Raw genomic sequence first — 19,273 nt, forward strand, 5'->3', positions numbered from 1 at the left:
TTAAGAATCTGGCCCTCCAGCTCATCTGGGCTTTTTACATGCTTGCTGTAGAAACTGCAAGTCCCCTATTTGAACACCAGGAGGCTCAGAAACACTGCACAGCAGCCATGAGAGGAGGCTGCGAGCAGAGTTTGTGCACCGAATGCAGAACAGCTGGGCCTTGGGCCTCAGAGTGACGGCCCACAGTCGCCTTGCCTGCTGCTCTTGCTTCTGCAGGGACAGGTCAGCGTGGGAAGAGCTGTGCCGAAACGGTTTGCTCAAGCTCATAGTAAAATACTAGGCTTTTTTAAAAAGGTTGATTGTACAGGGTGTATGTGTACTATTGTACAGGATACACATTCAGAAGAAATAGCGAGCAGGCATTGTATGAATGAGATATGGGAGAAGTGATGTAAATTATGTGGGGACGATTCAGTTGCGAGTGCTGCAAAGACCCCTTCTCTCTTTTTGGCTCATTCCTTCTGGGTCTGTGAGGGTGGGCCTGGACCGACCTTAGGATTTGTTGCTGGGCGGCAATGTTTCGTTTCTGATAAGCTGTGCTTCTTGGGGTTTTAATTTGCTGCTGTTTGGACTAGTGTTGGGCTGAAATCTGTCCTCCAAATTTGTCTCTCATGATACAGTTGTCTCCTGACCATTTGGCACTTGCTCCTTGCAGGCATTGTTCATGCATTCATTGAACATGTGAGTGCGGCACAGAATCAGGCTCTGCCACAACCTACACAAGTTCAAATGAACCCCTGTAGAAGCCCCCCTTGCCTAACGTGGAACTTTCCTCTGTAGGCTTTCTTATGAATGTGCATAGGATGGAAGGAGGCCTGGTCTCCCCCCGCCCCCGCCACACACCTGTACACACATTAATTGAGCATGCAAGGAGCATTAAAAAGGAACGGCTATTGCATTGATCAACAGATAGAACAGATTTCAAAGTGCAAACTACTTCTGCTAGCCCAAGAGATGGATTTGTTCTAGGCAGTGTTATGTTGGTAATGTTGCTGGAAGACCTATGGTATACAAAAGTATAGATGTGTCAGAGAATTGGAAATCTTCAAGTGTGAATTTCAGTTCTGTCTTTTAAAAGGTAATTTAAGCTGCCAAGTATCGTTTTGAACAAGATGCTGCTGGGGCCTTCCGTCTGTGACTTGCGTGCTGAAAACCCATGTATCTTGACAGGTGCGTCGAATGTCTTTTCTGTAGCTGTCAACCTCCAGGCCTGCCGCGCGAGTTTCAGTACATCTGCTCTACTCGCAGCAGCATATTCTGTATGGCAGAACCTCCCAAGAAGCACGAGGTTTATTTTAATGAGTATGTTAATACCTAGGAGAAATCAGGCTGGATTATAATATTTTATTAGATTGCTTTGAAAAGGCAAAGCAAAGGAGAAGACAGAAAAAAGCTGGGAAGCTACCACCTCACCTTTCTGTCTAGGGAGCAAGCAACTGGGGGTGTGATTGTTAGGCCCAAACTAAACATGGTTTTCACCCTTGCAGAAAGTGGCAGCATGAGAAGAAGGTGCTGTACTCATTTTGCCCAAGGATGCATCTTCCTAAAATATGTTAGCTATGTATGGGTCTTCTTCATTCCTGCATTGAACAATATAGAAACAAGAAGGTGGGCTACACTGAGAATTCTTACCCCTAGTGTTGCACAATCCTTACCTGACATTCGCTCATACAGCATGAACATCTGTAGTGATGGGCCTTTGTGCTTACGTACATATGGAGGCTTCCCTGGAATCTCACCCCTGAACAATCAGGTTATATTTAATTCCTGAGGGATGGCTCAGTTGGTAGAGCATGAAACTCTTAATCTCAGGGTTGTGGGTTTGAGACCCACAGGCAAAAAAAATAATCCTGCATTTCAGGGGTTTAGACTTGATGGTCCTACTGATCCCTTTCAACTCTACTATTCTATGATTCTAGGGCATGCTGTCATGTGTGTAACTAAATGTGTGAAGGCCCCCTTGCTTCAGATATTTGTGTTGTGTGCACAGATGTCGAGGGAAGAGTTTGCAGTGTTGGAACAGGTTATTCTGCATGGCCTATCTCCTCCTTAACTGTTCAACAGTGGAGCCAAGAAAAAGGCTGAATAAGGCTAATGGCTTAAATCCCAAATAAGCTTCTACCAGCAGGAATTTTACCAATGTGAAGATCTGGCCACAGAATTCTACCAGTGGATTTTGTCAGTCTCCCCTACAGCCCTTATGCCCCTCAAAAATCAGAAAGTTTAAGTTTGTTCAATTATAGTTGACTGGGAGGCGTTGTACAACATGCTCACTTCCCCCAAAGCCTGGGCTTTTCGAGAGATTGAAAGTGATGGAAATATGCAATGGTAAGGCCTGGGTAACACTTGCTTTGACACAATGTCATCTAGCATAAACAGAACGTCTGGAAGCACCCATGAATTTTGAAGATGTTCCATCAGCCCTCTTTACCCACACATTCTCATTCACTTCATTGCCAGTAAGTGGCTACTGGTGTTTTCCTCTGTAAAGTATTGCAAATCTGGTGTTGCTTCTGAGGAAATCAGTGAGCCTGCACGTGGTAAACATCTCTTTGGTAGTGTCCTTCATCTTCCGGTAAGGTTGCATAAGGTGTTTAATATCCTTTCATGAGACAAATGGGTCAAAAGTAGGACAGGCGGTTCCTACAATTGGGAAAGGATCTGGTTTGTGGCCTATGTAGGGGCGTGGAAGTGGAGCCTGGTGCGTTGGTGCCAATGACAGCTCACTTCTAGGGTAGGGTAGGGGCTGGTTTTGGCAGTGCCATGTTCTCTGACCTCAGTCCTCCCTTGAACTTTGAGGAGGACGATGATCAGGAAAAGGTGCCCCTCAGAGAGTTGACATTCCACACTGCAGGACCTTCTTGGTCAGAAGATAAGTTGGCTTTCCAAACTCACCAGGTATCTATTGCATTCCCCACCACCCCCACCCAGTAGGAGCCAACTTCTGCAAAATCAGAAGTTCAGTTCCTCAAACTTGGGTCCTCAGCTGTTGTTGGACTACAGCTCCCATCATCCCTAGCTAGCAAGACCAGTGTTCAGGGATTGTGGGAGTTGTAGTCCAACAACATCCACGGACCCAAGTCTGAGAAACCCTGCTTTAAAAACACAGCCCCCTCGTCACCACCAACGGCAGGACCAAACCAGCCAGCTTTGGAAAGGCACCTGTAGCTTTCTGAGGCAAGACCTCTCAATTTAGGTGGTCCTCACCAGAGTGTTCTGTCCAGGGTCCTGACAGGCTTTGCCTTGTGGGATGTGGCCCTTCCTAGCTGAATGTGATCTACCATTACCAAGAAATGCTTCTGCTGATGTCAGCTTTCCCCTTTCAACCTCAAACCAGGACCAGACAAAGAAAGGCATCTCCTTTGCTCTTGTAGCATGCTTGACATATTCTTTCTGTAAATTGCTTTATTTAAAATTGCTTTATTTATGAAATAAAAATAATAATGTTTTGTGTAAATAAACTTTTAATAATAATAATAATACCATGTTAATTTTATGTGCTGTATAGCAAAAAAAAAAAAAAGATGAACTGAAATATTTGATTAGGGGGCAGATTTGATAATTCATAATGTCATGGGTTCTGGGATGGGGGGGGAGGATCACCTCAAATCCCATAGCATCCATATTCCCAGCAATGACCACAAGCGATACAGGATGGACCCGTAAAGCAGTACATGTTTTATTTCCCTTCGGTTTACAGCATTAATTAAAATAGTACTCCGTATGTAATGAATCAACAGAAGTGTAAACTAGGGGCATGATCCCCTTCTTGGCTTCCAGAATCAATCAACAATAGCCCTTTGCTATAAGACTTATGTCTTACCAATCTGGCCTTTGCATATGTCTTTTCCAGGATTCTTTCATCACCCCTGCCTGCCTGAGTTGGTTGGAAAAGAGTCACGGCTACAGCATGCACCTTAAGAACTACAGCCATTGCGCCTAGTTATCCCCTAGGTAAGTACGGGTGCTTGGCTCCCTGCAAATCTCTCTGTCCCTCCAGGGTCTCTCTTTTCCTTCCTCCTATCCAGCCTCGTTCCCATAGTGCTCTCCACCCCCCTCCGCTCCTCAGAAAAAAATGTGTGCATCGATTAGACTGAGAAATAACAATCAGCCCAAAGTCATTCAGTTGGCTTCATGGCTAAGTGCAGTTTTGAACCCAGAGCTCTCCAGCCCCAGTCCAAAACTCTAAACGCTACACAGTGCTTTCCCTTCCTCCCTCCCTCTTCACTAATTCATCCCCATTAATAACTGGGTTTTTAATTTTTTTTTAAAAAATTATCTTAGTATGGGGGTATGGATATGAGGATTGTTATGATGAATTCTCGCACTTAAGAATTCTTGCATGGGTCTGATACAGAACAACATCAGATGTTTCATACGGGCCTTGATCACCTGGAGACTGACTGGATTGTCCTTGGCGTTACACACAATAGTACAAGAGGGCTTTTCATTAAAATAAATAAGCGGGGAAAGAGTCCTTTAAATGAAAACCGGTATTGTAATTATACATAGTCTGTGAATATGTGAATTCTGCTGCTGCTGCTAGCAGACAATAGCGTAAAACCGTACATTAGCATAGCCATATGCCAGCCATTATTTTTCTTCTCTAGATGCAAAATCTGCCCTTGCATATAGTCCCTAGTTTTGAAATGTTAGCTGAATATACTGCAATAAGCCTGTCAAGGGGGAAAGAACACAGTTTGTAATAGCCTGTTTGTGTCACGTGTGTTCGTGAGCCCAGCCTCTGTTGTCTCTGGATTGCTTCTGCCGCTGCTTGACTGATGTCATACATTTGAAAAGCACATTTTTCAAATGCCAGCTTTTAGGTCTTTTGAATCTCAAGCAATAAACCCAGCGACACAATGTACAAAATCTGGAAAAAAAAGTCTTAAGGGGGATTAAAAAAGGCAGAGAAATTTATTCCTCTTATAAAAGAGCCATAAACAACGGGAATGATGTTCTGAGAAGGTGGGACCATTTTGACTATCAAATATTTATTTGCATGGCAGTCTTCAGTTATTTAAGTGGCAATTGTTCGTAATTGACTATATAGATTGCAAGCAATGACCTCTCATGACTCGCTCATGAATAAATGTGTTGAGGATGCAGCTGCATTTATTGTTAAGCATTTCTTTTGGGGTTACAGAAATATGTACCCAAACCATGTTTGCCTATTGAATTAATCTCCCATAAATAGTGTGGATGCATCAGGAGCTAATGTACCATTATACAGATCTATAACATTCAAGGAGAATTTTCCAATAAGGTCAGAAATATATTCAGCTGTTTTTTCCAGATTTCAGCAGCTCTCAATTTTGTGTGTCACATACAGGAGAGGGAGAGTTAAGACCTGCTTAAAAGAAAAGTGGAATGCCATAGAAAGAAAGGATCTTGTCCTTATATAGCCAGGCAGGTACGTTTTAGATGTTTGTTTTTCCTTTTAACTAACACTTCAGCCTTAAGGGACTGCAGCAGTGGCCGTAGCCAGCTGTTCTATCCCTCCCTAATTTCCCCCCTTGGGGAGATGCTGGCATTGAATACGAAGCAGAAGACCCTCTCACATTCTAGGCACCGAAAAAGAAAAAAAGTGAACCAATCCACCTTTTTATTCTTTCACTCCTTCCATCTTACATATTTAATGCAGTTGAAGCTTCCCTTGTTTCAATATTCTTTATTTCATTTCATTTTTTTTTTTTATAAAAAAAAATAATTCTCACAGACTCGGTCTAGAATAATACCAGTCTTATTTATGCAGTGAAACGTGTTATTGATCTTAACAACAAAACTCAAGAACCAAGACCAAAAGCATCAGTGCCTGTTTAGAGGTGTTGAAGTATAGTGTTTTTAATTTAATTCAATGTTGTTGCTTTAAAAGCTTATTTGGATTTGCAGAATTAAAAATTGGACGGTTAAGATGTGCCTGTGTTAACCTCCATGATTCCAGGAATCAAGATGTCACAGATGCCGTAGCTAAGGAAAGCCTCTGAGGATAAAAACAAAAAATCCTATCCTGACAATAACAAAAAATAAAAGGAATAAGCATCCCACCCTCTCCATCTTAGCATAAGATGTGCATATACAGGGCATTGCATTTTATTTAGAATTGGTACTGTACTTGCATTCTGATGAGACACTCCTTGTTTCATTTCCTGCCTTTGGTGCTGAGTATGTATGTATATTACTTAAGCCATCTTAGCATTATTTAGGTCACTAGATTTAAGAGCAGTCTCCATAGTCTTTCACTGCCTGATGTGTAGAGCGATGCAGGGTAGCAGCAAAACATTTTCTAATAGGCACTCATCTTATGAGCTCTTAAGGATGGAGCATTTTGTAACGTAATCTGTACAGCAAAATAGCTTCCGTTTATGCCTTGCAGATATATTTAGCTCTAACCTTGCTTGTGGTTAAGCAGGCAGCAACACAGAAGCAGACAGCTGATTCTGCAGCCAGACCCTCTGTGCGCTTGCGATTTTGTCAATACGCTCAGCTTTTCGATAATCCAGTGCAGAATGAGAGTTTAAGCAATGATGATTTCGTCTGTTACATGCTTGGCAATTACGTGCTTAACAACAACAAAAAGCAAATTACACGGGTTAAGAAAAAGACAGCAATAGGGATACATATCTAGGACCTAATACGTACTATATGAAATCTTCTTCCGTCAATAAGATATTTCTGCAGATATTCTTTCCATCCCTCCCTCCAGCGAGTGAAAGGAATCTTCTGCTTTTCTCGGTAGATGGAGACAGCCACTCTGCAGACAGGTTTTGGGTGTTTTTTTTGCTACAGAATCTGAAATACCTGAGATTGTATCATTGAAGAACATGGAGCTTGACTGAGCAGTGCAGAGTAACGATTCGTCTTGCATCATCAGTTGATGACATTTTTTTCTTTGTTCCCTCCCACCCAGTTGCTCTAAGATTCAGCAGCCGATTTGCAATATCACTTAAACAACATTAATCAGATACTGCATTTAAGGTGAGCGGTTCCTTGCCTCCCGTTTAACCAGATCTGTGCTGCTGTAGTGTGTGCATCATGCTGCTGCTGCAAGCCTAAAATGGCAGGCAGGATTAATGTTGCTTGTGCTGTCTGCATGCTGTGGATACAGAATTCATTATGCCATGCCTAGTATTTCGAATGGGAGTATGTAAATGGTCTGTGTGCCATATCATGTCGTAGTGAAGACTTGGGCTTCCTGATGGGCATAACTATTTAAGCAGCCACCTTTAGCATTCAATTTCATTTTCAGTGCAGTGGGCTGTTAGTTTATCATCGCATTCTAAACCAGCATTAGTTCTATTTTATTTTTTAAAAATTTGGATTTATTTATTTTTTTAGCGAACTCTGCTTCCAGGTGGGGTCAGTCTTATTCCTCTTGCCTTTACTGCTATTTAAATAATAGATGTTGTATTGTTAATTAATGGCAATATCAAATTTAAAGTCCTTGGAAGTGACATATTTATTATGCAGGCACGTCCAATCTATTTTTAACTCTTACGCAGTCTGCGTGTGTTGTGCAGTGGGCTTTGGCTGCTGAGTTTTTCCTTTTCAACAAGGATAGCACTGGGCTGATTTTCAACAAATGTGACAAGTGGCCTTTGCAGTGGTCAGCTTTGAACCCTCAAAAGGGAAAGGGGGGGTGAGCAGGAAGCCCTTTGCTGCAGCTTATTAAAAAAAAAACCACCCACCACCTTGGATGAGGGCATCTCCTCCCTCCCTGACAGACGCACACACTTCTGTCCTTCCCATTGATAAGTTCAGCTATCTTGATCACAGTCCATTCAAGCAAGCTGCTTTTTGAAAAGAGCTATTTATTTTATTTTTTTGAAACGTCTAAGATTTCAGCGTCTCTCCCTCACTTTGTATACAAATGGCTGGGTGCAATGGCGTGCTAAGACTTCATTAAGACATATACACAGGTAGGTGGAGATTTGCATGCTTTTACCTATTCTTGTTCCATGATGCAAGGAAATGAAATAGAACAGAGATCTATTAAACCAGTTTATCCCCCCCCCAAAGGATCTAGTTCTAAATGTTGTGACTTTGCATGGGTTTCCCTATTTAAAAGCATACATCTATTTTGAAATTAGAAATACCCCGTCTACTAGATAATCAGGGCGTGGCACCGCTTATGCAGCAAAGGCGTTTTTTAAAAGCTTATCGTCCAAAGGATTTTGATCCCAGTTATGAACATGATTAAGCTGTTTGCTAAGATACAAAACTGTAAGTTGTGGACAGAGCTGTGAATTTTTTTAAAAAATATTTTAATTTTGCCTTAGGAAGCGGTCTGTCAACGTTTGCTATAAACATTTGTCTTATCGTTTATCTTATAAATATTGCGGAAATAAAGTAAGGACGTATTTCATTATAGTCTTTATTTTCTTTTAAGATGCTGGCTATGTCAAAAGAGAGAAATACCTAAAGATGTCCTTTTCATCTGGAACTCAATATTAATTGTTGAGTCTGGCTTATTTCAAAGGGTTAACAAATTAAAACCAGCCATGTATAGATATGCTAACCTGTGAGTTAATTTTTAAATCATCATGGTGTGACACTGGATATATTTTGGTACATAGGTATTTCATGTTAACATTGGGCCAAAACCAGTTTCCTTGGCAACCAAATCCTGTTAAAGGATGCGGTAGCAGAGATGCAAAGACAGTTATTATTGTTTAATTCCTCAATGCAAATTATGATCTCATACTGCATTTCTGGGTAGCTATAATGCATTAAATGATAGGAGGTTTGCATGTAACAGTAACCTTTCTCTCATCTTGAATTGACTGTTTCAAGCAATGCAACCGTCTTTCTCACAAAAACAACCACACAGTATGAAGTAGTACATCTTAGTGAGACACACGCAGGACATGTATGTGTTCTTAAAATAGTTAATTTCATCTCAGTATTGAACGAACATGGCTGAAATTGCAAGCAGCTGAAAATTGTAATTATGTTTAAATCTCTTTTCTCCATCGTTACATTCAGCAGTAATTAGAGACTTTTTAGTAGACAGAACCTAAAAGAATCAATCAGTTTAACCAACGTTGTGAGATGACAAAGAAGGAGAGGGGAGAGGGGATAATTTAATATGTGATTTACTGTAACACTAATGCAAGTTCAAATTTATAATATTTCATGAAAAGCAGCTCACGTATAATAGGAGCTGTAAAAACCAAACCTAGGATAAAAGGTATTGTTAATCGTTGCTACACATTTAATATAGCTTCTTGAAAACATGGATTCTTTCCTTCAAACTGAAGCACATCTCACTGCAAAGCTATTTTTCTGCATGGTAGCCATTTTCTTTTCATGTCCTTGACTTCGATACTACTAAAGCTGATGTATCGATCGCGATCAACAACAACAGATTCACTGGGTTAATAGAAATACTAAAAGTATAATTCTATTGGACGTTTACATTACTGGAAATCGCAAAGCAATCTTAAAGGTACAATGTTAATTTTCTCTTCTTTCTGAAGATTACCAATTCACTAAAGAAAAATATAATACATCTATTCTAGAGGATGGCTGATAACAGCTGTTTTAGAACGACATAACAGAACAACATTAAATCCAAAATAATGATATTTGATAAATTTCCTAAAGCTAGATTTTCCCATTCTGTTTTTATTAAGTTGCTTCTAAAACAAATTCATTTGAACGGTATTTTTCAGTACAGGGGTTCATGATTTCATTATCTGTAAGTGATTAATTTGGATTACTTATTTTTGGGGATAACTTTTACACATCAGTTCTTTGATGCTTGCATTAACATAATTTATTTCATGCATGGACTTTTAAAAAGTAATTTACTGCCAAGCATATTATTATATGTCCATTTATTTTAAGCTTTTGCACAGGAAAGGATGTGAATGATGGTTTACAAAGTATTGCTCTTGGAATTCCCTCTTGCTTCAGTCTAATATGTTTCAGGACGGTGGGTTTTGATTCCTCTCTTGCATCAAAGGAGTATTTTCTCTCTCGTTCTCACTCACCCTGACTCACTCACTCACTCACTCATTTTATGAAGACTAAATTCACACTGCCTTTTTGAGGAAAATAATCAGAAGTTTTCGGCCAGCAATTCCTATGCCAAAAGAGTTGGGTTATTTGCATGGTAGTGGTGGTGCCTTGTGTTTTGTTTAATGATACAAGTGCTCCCTCGTTTGAATATTTAGCATGAATGCTGACTGGCTGTTACAGTGAGGAAAATGCTGTCTTTTGCTACGAGATTTGGAACATACCAACACGTACCCAAAAGACTTACCAGCCATCCTTTCCTCCATTTCAGCCATTTTGGCACACAAAAATGAACAACGCTGCATGGGCTATAGGAATGCATTATTTTCCTCTAAATGGCCATGGGGAGTACACTGGATTTCCAAATGGCCATGGGAATGTATTACAGCAATTGTGGACTGGCTGTTTGAGGGATCAACCTCAAATGGCTAAACAGAAAAGCAGTACCCTTCCAAATGGCCGCTGAAATAAATTGAGATGACTGTGGGAGACTGAACCACCATCTGTACGAAACATCAGACAGACCCTCATCAGTCTCCACAAACAACGTGTGTGTATGTGTGCTTACAGCTATCTCCCTTTCTTCTATAATCAGTAAGGTACTAAGAATTCATATAGCACTTGGGTGTCACAGGTATTATCTTAGTAGTCCATGCCCAGCATTGTTTTCCAGCAGTACAGATTTCAGGTGGGTAGTGGGAAGGCTGAGGTTGAGAGAAATGTCTTGCATGAAGTCATTAGTTCAGCTTGCTGTTCTTGAACTTCCCATATCTATCCATGGGAGACAGCCAACTGGGTCCATCTATGAGTGGAATGGACTTGCAGAACTTTACTTTTCTGCCTTCCTCCCGGCAGCTCCCCATATCCCGCCCCCGCCCCCACCCCCCATATGCTCAGGAGGGTTGGGGTGGTGGTGCTGCAATGGGGAGGAGAGGAAGGAGACATGCTCTTGCCTGATGTTAGATCATTTCACCCATATAGCTATAGTGGGTTACTTGCAATCCAGCAATGTGCTTCATAGTTCTCAGAACATAAACAATGCAAATACATGTTCTTCCAAATGGCTTTTGAAATGAAGTGGGATGGGCTGGTGATGATGATGATGTTTAGTATATTGTGCAATCTGTATTTTGTATCCTTATATCCTTCACCTCCATAAAAATCCACAGAGATTCTGAATCACCATAGCAGTTCATTCAGGATTGCTTCGGCTCCTGCTAAATTCCCTGTAGGCTTTAGTGCCTGGCATGTCAATAAAATGTTCCGATGCATTCTCATGTATTTGTAAAGATGTTTCCTGCAGGTGATTTTTCAGTATCTCCACCCTCAATGCACTTCAAAGGCCATTCAGATCTCTAATATATGCTCTCCAATGTTTGGTTAAATGCTTTTAAAGATAGTAATATCAACCCTAAGTCAGGTTTCAGGAAAAGGACACGGTTTTGTCTGGTTCAGCTCCTGCCATACATGCCTTGTTTTGGATTGAATAAATTGCTGAGGGGAAGCGAAATCTGGATGGGAGTGGATCATAGAATCATTTTTGAGCTCAGTGGGAAAACATGAACCTGTGATACTCTGTAGGAAAGAGTAAAGTACAGGGAGCAATGCATATGAAACGACGGGGAAGGAACTCATGTTTGGGCAACGGAAGAGGCAGAGGGCAGGAAAATGAATGACGTGTCTACTTTCTGGAAGGTTGGGAAAAGGATGTTTGCTAACGGTTGGCTCCAAGTCGAAAACTAGAGAGGCAGGATGTGTGTAAGAAAGGATATAAACAATGTAAATTTGAAGATTGTGTTTGCCTGGGTTCTATAGCTGTTCTCTGCAGGTCTGGAAAATCCTGTTCACGTATAATTCTGTCTCTAAAATGTTTTGCATGTTCCTGTCTCTTCTGCTCTCATGAAAACAAGACCACAGTGGATGCATATATTCAAGATCAAATTAGGTTGTCTATTTATTGCATTGCTAAAAAAGTAAGAAGAAATGTATCACCTTAAAGGGGGGGGGCATTTTAAAATGGGTGTGTGTACATTTATCTGCATAGATAGAAATTTAGAAAGAATAATTTAAAATTGATTTTTGCTTGGTTTCTATCTCTGTTTTAATGATGATGCATTTTATGGATATTTGTGAATGTGTTTTATTTGTTTGTGAATTTTAACTTATATTTGTGCACACTTGGAGAGCTCTAAATAAGAAACAGAAATGCATATCTCCACAATGGGGGAAACTAGATGGCCTGTGTCTGCTGTCCAGATCCTAACTGCTGGTGGATAACTTCTAGGTTTCTGCTATCCCTTCTTATTGTTTCATAAACAGGATTTAGATTTGCCAGCCTTTAAGATAAGGGTCCTATCCTTCAGCTAGACCACTGTCCCCTGGCAGCTCTTCAAATAGAGGACTGTCCTCTGCAAAATAGGGCACAAGACCACCCATGTATCTAAATAACCATACACATATTTTTTTTACACACACCCTTTTTGGTGGTACATTTCTTCTTCCTTTCTTTAGCAAGTTAAGCAAACGTTCATGCTGGAAATTATTTTGTCTCAGATGCAGACCATATGGTTTTAAATGGGGGTGGGTGGTTAGTCTGGTTCTCACTACCCTTCCTGAAACCTGGGAACCATCAGCATGCAAAGTATGCAAAGCAGATGCTTTATTACCGAGACACGACCCTTCACAGCCACAGCCCTTCCCCGCCCATCATATCCTCCATTGATTGATTAATCTGCATAAATTTCTATGCGAGAAAAACCAAATCCCTCTAAACAAATGCAGACAACTGCTATTTTTAGTTAGATTTTAATCCTGTGCTTCTCCAGAGAGGCCCAGGCAACATGTTGAAGATGCATTGGGAGCACACGCCTCATAGGATTGCACCCTATTGCCTCTTTTGCACCACCCGTGCCTTTTTAACCCTTCTCCTCCTGACTGAGTGCCACAGCAGATGGCAATGACACACAAGGTTTTTGCGCCCCCAGCAATTAACTTGCTACAGGAAATTTACTTGCTATAGGAAAGTTCCATACAAGGAATCACTAGGAAAGACATTGAAAATAAAACTGCCGCTATCGTAAGTGCCGCAAATCATAATAGAAATGTATTATGGAGCATGTAATCATGAGGACTGCTGTAGCTTGTTCTCTTAGCAAGAAGCTCTCCTTTTCTATTATGCCCGACTCTGGATCTGTTTTGACTTCCAGTATTTTATTTTTGTATAAAATTTAGGTTGCTGACATTGACCTATAAACCTTGGGCAGTCTGGGCAGTTAGGCTGCAATCCTGTACCCACTTTCCTGCGATTAAGGAGTACTGAGCATAGTGGGGCTTACTTATGGGAAAACATGCATAGGATTGTGCTGTTAATGTGTCATCCTGATTCAAGTTCTGATTTGGGCAACTCCATCCTTTTTTTGCCTAGATTTCTTCTTCAGGCTCCAGCCCTATGGTTGCCGGCTGTTTCGGATACAGTTGTTGGTAAGTGAGATAATGTTGCCACGTGTCCAATTTATATCCACTTGACTTTGACAACTCAGCTATGATCCGTCTACAACTAGACAGTGATAGGAAATGGGCATATGTATTGGTCTGAAACAAATCCTTGTTGGAGTACTTTTCTACTTGATTACTACAGCAATTTATTTTTTTGATGAAGTTGATTTAAAGCAGCAACATAAAAAGAACATTCAAAAGATGTGGGGGAAATGTATGTTTTAGAAAATAGCCTTTAAGTCTATAATTTCTTTATAGAAAACACTGTTTTAGTAGACAGCTTGGCCCAGTGTGTAAATAAAGCGAGCAACTAACCATGTTGCTGTAGTAAAACAGCACCATTCTTAGATTAATCTATGATTGCTATATTATCATGACCCTATAGCAAGATATATCATTGAGGGTATGGTGGAGCAGCTATAGATTGGCGACAAATCCCAGGGAGACTTGACTGGCACCTTCTTTATGTATCTTTAGGCACCTGGCAAAAATATTCCTCTTCTCCCACAACTTTGGCTAATTAAACTATCTATGGTGTGTTAGTCAGATGCGCAGGGTATAAATAATAAATTATTATTATTATTACTGTTTTGTTTAAATAAAAAAAAAAAAGGCCAGTAGCACCTTAGAGACCAGCTAAGTTTGTTCCAGGTATTAGTTTTTGTGTGCATGGACACTTCTTCAGATACACGAAAGCTTATACCCAGAACAAACTTAGTCGATCTCTAAGGTGCTACTGGACTAATTTATTTATTTCGACTGTGTCAGACCAACACGGCTACCTAACTGTTTTGTTTGTTACTGTGGCATGATTTTTTTGTGTTTTTATATTGTAAACTGCCCTGTGATCTTTGGACAAAGAGCGGTATAGAATTTTAATAAAAAAATAAGAAGAAATAAATGAATTTTGTATAGGCAGTGGCCCTAAGCGGCTACTCAAGCTTTTATCCAGGATTAATGTGTGCCGTCACCCATTTCCTGACAACCACATAGCAATAAAGGGGAAACGAACAAAGCTGCAGAGGTGCGCTGGTGCATGCGCACTCCTATAGCATGGGCTCATAATAATTAATGCATGGTTAGGGGAGGGGAAATTGCTCAGAACTGCGCTTAGGAAGAGAGTACCTGGGAGAGAATTTTCCATTCTCAAAGGATTGGTACTGCAGTTATTGAAGAAAACAGATCTGCAGAAGCTCGCTCAAGGCCCCGATCATGGAAAGAGTTGAATTCCCAAATCTCTTGTCGTTCACATCCCTGAACACATTGCTACCACTTACGAAGCTTTGTCAGGATGCTTTGCTATATACCTTAGGGATATCAGTGGACATCAGGGTGCTGCTACCTCACACCTGTTTATATCTTGATACGATACAGCAGGGGTGGGGAGCCTGCAGCCCACAGACTCAATTAAGCCTGGCATGGATCCCAGTTCGGCCTGCAGGTTGTTTTCCCAAACCACTTTCAGCTATGCTGGATTGTTCCATGCCAACTTCTCCTCATAAGCAACAGTGACCGACCTTCCTGGAAGCTGGCATAGCAGCTTTGCCCACACTGTGAGCTTGTTTCCGTCACAATAAAACATGGTCTAGTGCATGGGTAGGCAAACTAAGGCCTGGGGGCCGGATCCGGCCCAATAGCCTTCTAAATCCGGCCCATGTACAGTCCGGGAATCAGAGTGTTTTTACACAAGTAGAATGTGTCCTTTTACAGTGGTACCTCGGGTTAAGTACTTAATTCGTTCCGGAGGTCCGTTCTTAACCTGAAACTGTTCTTAACCTGAAGCACCATTTTAGCTAATGGGGCTTCCTGCTGCTGCCGCACTGCTGGAGCACGATTTGTGTTCTCATGCTGAAGCAAAGTTCTTAACCCGAGGTACTATTTCTGGGTTAGCAGAGTCTGTAACCTGAAGCGTATGTAACCCGAGGTACCACTGTATTTAAAATGCATCTCTGGGTTATTTGTGGGGCATAGGAATTCGTTCTCCCCCCCCCCTCCAAAAAAATATATTCCGGTCCCCCACAAGGTCTGTGGGACAGTAGACCGGCCCCCTGCTGAAAAAGTTTGCTGACCTCTGGTCTAGTGTGACTTCTTATATGTTGGGTTGTGGCTCTTACTTGGTGCTTTTGTGTGAAGCTTACCAGCTGAGGCAACAGCTAAACACAAGAAAATGTACAGCAAAAGAGAATGGGCACCTTAAGTTCTGGTTCACAACCTCATAACAGTAGATACTGTCAGCTGGAAAAATCACACTGCAAAGATGGATATAATATTGAAACCTCTTCAGCAGAAACAGCAAATGGTGTTTTCAACCGTGGAACCACAGACTTAAACCATGTGGATTAATTTGTTTGCCTTGCACATGGCTACATGCAGCTGTTTTAACTTCCTTCTCCATAATGCGAATGCAGGAGGGTGGGCGGGATGGACGGACACAGAAAATCTTGTTTATATTTGAGCCTGCTTAACCTTTACTTGCTGCAAACCACTCTGTGCTCTTCAGATGAAGGGCAGTGTGTAAATTTAATAAATTTAAGAAATAAATAAGTAAAAAATTGCTCAGTGTTAAACATAAAAACCATTGATTAGGGGAACTATCTCATTTTAATGTAATTTTCCAAGCAGTTTTCTTACTATAATCAGCAGACTCAGAAGGAAAAGAACATTGAAAATTTCATAGCTGTAACAAACCAAGAGCCCATCAATACCAGTTTTTTGCCTCCAGCCATGGCCGGCAAGATGCTTTGGGAAGCTCACACGGTCAACCCTACCATTAGGCAAAGGGAGGCAGCTGCCTCAGGTGGTAGATACTGGGCTGGGTGATATGGCAGCAGCCACCCTAATTCCCATGAGCTGGTGATGATTTTGCTTGCTTTGTTCTGGTTTCTTCTGTCTGGCTGCGTCACCTTCTTCCTGTAGCTTGAAAAAAAGCCCAGACTGAGCAAGCAGACTGTGAGGCTACCAGTACAAGCTCCACACACCCAGCAGCCATTGCACGTGTGAATGTGTTGCTCTGCTCACATTGTACATGTTGGCACCACTGCTGCTGCACTGCAGCTTTTGCCAACTGCCTAATGGAGCAGTTAGCAAGCAGCAATGAAGTATTGGAAGGCAGATCTGTGTGTGCAGCCTGTCCCGTGCCCCCTAAACTGCTCCCAGTTGCAGTGGCAGATGCTGTCCTGTCACCAGTTTTGAAGTAACTGGCAGTCTGGTCCACATCTATATGTGCAATGGAGGGAGGCACCTACGGGTCCAGCAAGAATGTCTTGTGCTGGCCCACTGTGCTCATGGCCTGTTGAATGACCCCAGCAACCAGAAAAATCAGCATGCATCTCAAAAGAATACCCATGCAATCAGCCACTCCTTCATTGCCTTGAATAAGTTTGATTTTTATGCATTTGATGCACATTTGTGGTGTGAAGCTTCGGTTGCTCCTGGTTATTCTCACATGAAGCTGCACAGCACAGGTCTACTTCTGCCTGATCCTTTAAGTGGATGCTGAACATAGGACCTTCTGCATGTGCTCTACCACTAACAGAGCCGGCCCTCCTATTAGCTAGAGTCAGGTGACTGCCTCAGGCAACAGCTGATGGAGTGTTGCGGAGGGTGGCAGCTCTCAAGCAATCCCATCTGTTGGATGACAGAGCTATGTGTGCCACATGGTCTGTCCGGCATCCCCTACGCTAGCTTGAGGTCCTCTGGTGTGGTGGAGGATTCAGCCCAAAGGTCACATTCCCTTTGAGGGAATCTCCTAGAGGTCACATGCCTTTGGTGGGTGGGGGCAGATGCAAGGAGGGTGCAAAGGAGGACAGGTGAGGGGTGTGTCCTGGGTGGAGTGTGTGTGGTTCAGGGGGATGTATGGCTTGGTGAGAGTCCCTAAAACCATTTGACCCACATTTCTCACTCTTGCTTTATGAAGTATGCCATACCATATACAGTGGTACCTCGGGTTACATACACTGCAGGTTACATACGCTTCAGGTTACACACTCCACTAACCCAGAAATAGTGCTTCAGGTTAAGAACTTTGCTTCAGGATAAGAACAGAAATTGTGCTCCGACGGCAGCAGGAGGTCCCATTAGCTTCAGGTTAAGAACAGTTCCAGGTTAAGAACGGACCTCCGGAACAAATTAAGTACTTAACCTGGGGTACCACTGTACTACAGTTAACGCATAACTGTAAGACTGCCGAAGGTATACTGAATCAGTCAACATTTAGATTTTTTTTTTTAGCTCCTTAATTCCCTTAATTGTTCTGAGTTTTTCTAAGAGATGTATATTTCAAACTACAAACCAACTTCATGATATGCAAGCCTCCATCAACTCAAACAGTCTTTGGCCCACTAAACATGACTTTTTCTCTATGATTAACAGAGAGAAACACAATTTAGGATTCTTTTTTCAAAGTTCTTATTTTGTGCATGTGCATGCTTGCAGTGTCTCTTGACAACTGTAGCGCAGGCAGCAGCAGAACAAGTCCCAGGGACCTAGCCCTGATTGCCTGCTCAGTTGAGAGGGGAAAGAGCTTTGATGTAGTGCAAAGCTTGCAATTGCAGCTCTGGTCCTTTGCAAGAAGAGCTGCTGCAAGAAGACAGAACTAGAAGGGGAAATGACTCAGCAGAGAAGTAGACCTGTATTCTTTTGAAACCACAATTTAGGGGCTGCCACCGAAAAAGCACTCTCCTGGGCCACCTTTCCCTGCACATCTGAGGGTATCGGAAACGAGGTTAGGCTGAGACGTAGTGACTGATCCACAGTCACCTAGTTTAGCTTAATGCCTGAGAAAATATTTGAACCTGGGTTTCCCTGGCCGAATCCTAGTAAGTGATTAAAGTAATCAAGTTCTGAGCATGTGCCAACAGCGACTGCAGGCCTCGGCAGCTGGAGCTGATGAATGCTGATCATTCAGACACAAGGGCCGGACAGCAGCTCAAAATACGTATCATTTGCGGAGTGTTTCAGGAAATAGTGGCACGTGTGCCCTTGATTTTGTTTGTTTTTTTTAAAAAAATTATTAGGTTTTTCAATAGTTATATAAAAGCAAAATAAGACAATATAAAACACAGACAAAAGAAAAACGAAACAAAAAAGAACAGGTATAATTTCATTCCCTTTTTTCTTATACCTTACTTTCACGACTTCCCCATACCTCCCCGCTCTGTATTCCAGTTTCAATTATATTAATTCAGCAAATTCTTCCCCTTAATTTCATTTAAGTTTTTAACCCTTCTTTTCTTATTACTTATCCAATTCGGCTGGAAACCACACAGTTTCTAAACCAACGCCATTCTAACACTCATTAATTTTGCAATATTTCTTAAGATAGTCCTTAAATTTCTTCCAATCTTCTTCCGCTGTCTCTCTCCCCTGGTCTCGGATTCTGCCCGTGTGCCCTTGATTTTGTGCCTGTCATTTGCAAACTCAGTATGCATCACTGACATTTTAATTGTAGCACCTTTTCAATTATATTGCATTTCGTAATGTACGTATTTCTTTTACAGATATTATCTCTGTCTTTGGGAGCGCTTCATTTTCTTTGCAGCATCATTTGCAGGCATGCAAATTAAATTTTGTGTGTGTGTATAGGTATGTATAGATGTTTATTTTTTATTTATTAATTTCATTACATACCACCTTTTCTCCCAAGGAACTCAATGGGAGTTGCACATGGTTCTCCCCATTTAATCCTCACAACAACCCTGTGAGGTAGGTTCGGCTGAGAGGCAGTGACTGGCCCAAGGTCACTCAGTCGGCTTCATGG

General features: G+C 41.6%; 1 protein-coding gene across 17 annotated transcripts in view; it reads left to right on the top strand.

The window, feature by feature from the left end:
* ZBTB38 (zinc finger and BTB domain containing 38) overlaps positions 1 to 19,273 on the top strand; it is a 33,660-nt gene that overhangs the window by 1,905 nt on the left and 12,482 nt on the right. For 3 of the 17 annotated variants that reach the window (XM_083739035.1, XM_083739032.1, XM_083739034.1), the window contains exons 2-6: positions 1,079 to 1,170; positions 3,854 to 5,413; positions 5,893 to 6,978; positions 13,445 to 13,500; positions 19,014 to 19,098. The gene's annotated coding sequence lies outside the window, so the exon portion shown is untranslated. Of the gene's footprint in view, positions 1 to 99; positions 269 to 1,078; positions 1,171 to 3,853; positions 5,414 to 5,892; positions 6,979 to 7,006; positions 7,920 to 13,444; positions 13,501 to 19,013; positions 19,099 to 19,273 lie in introns of those variants that run through there. The other 14 variants (XM_083739037.1, XM_083739020.1, XM_083739021.1 and 11 more) reach the window with 14 other exon arrangements.

The sequence above is a fragment of the Podarcis gaigeae genome (assembly GCF_964106915.1).
Source record: "Podarcis gaigeae genome assembly, chromosome: 5".
Classification (NCBI taxonomy): Eukaryota; Metazoa; Chordata; class Lepidosauria; order Squamata; family Lacertidae; genus Podarcis; species Podarcis gaigeae.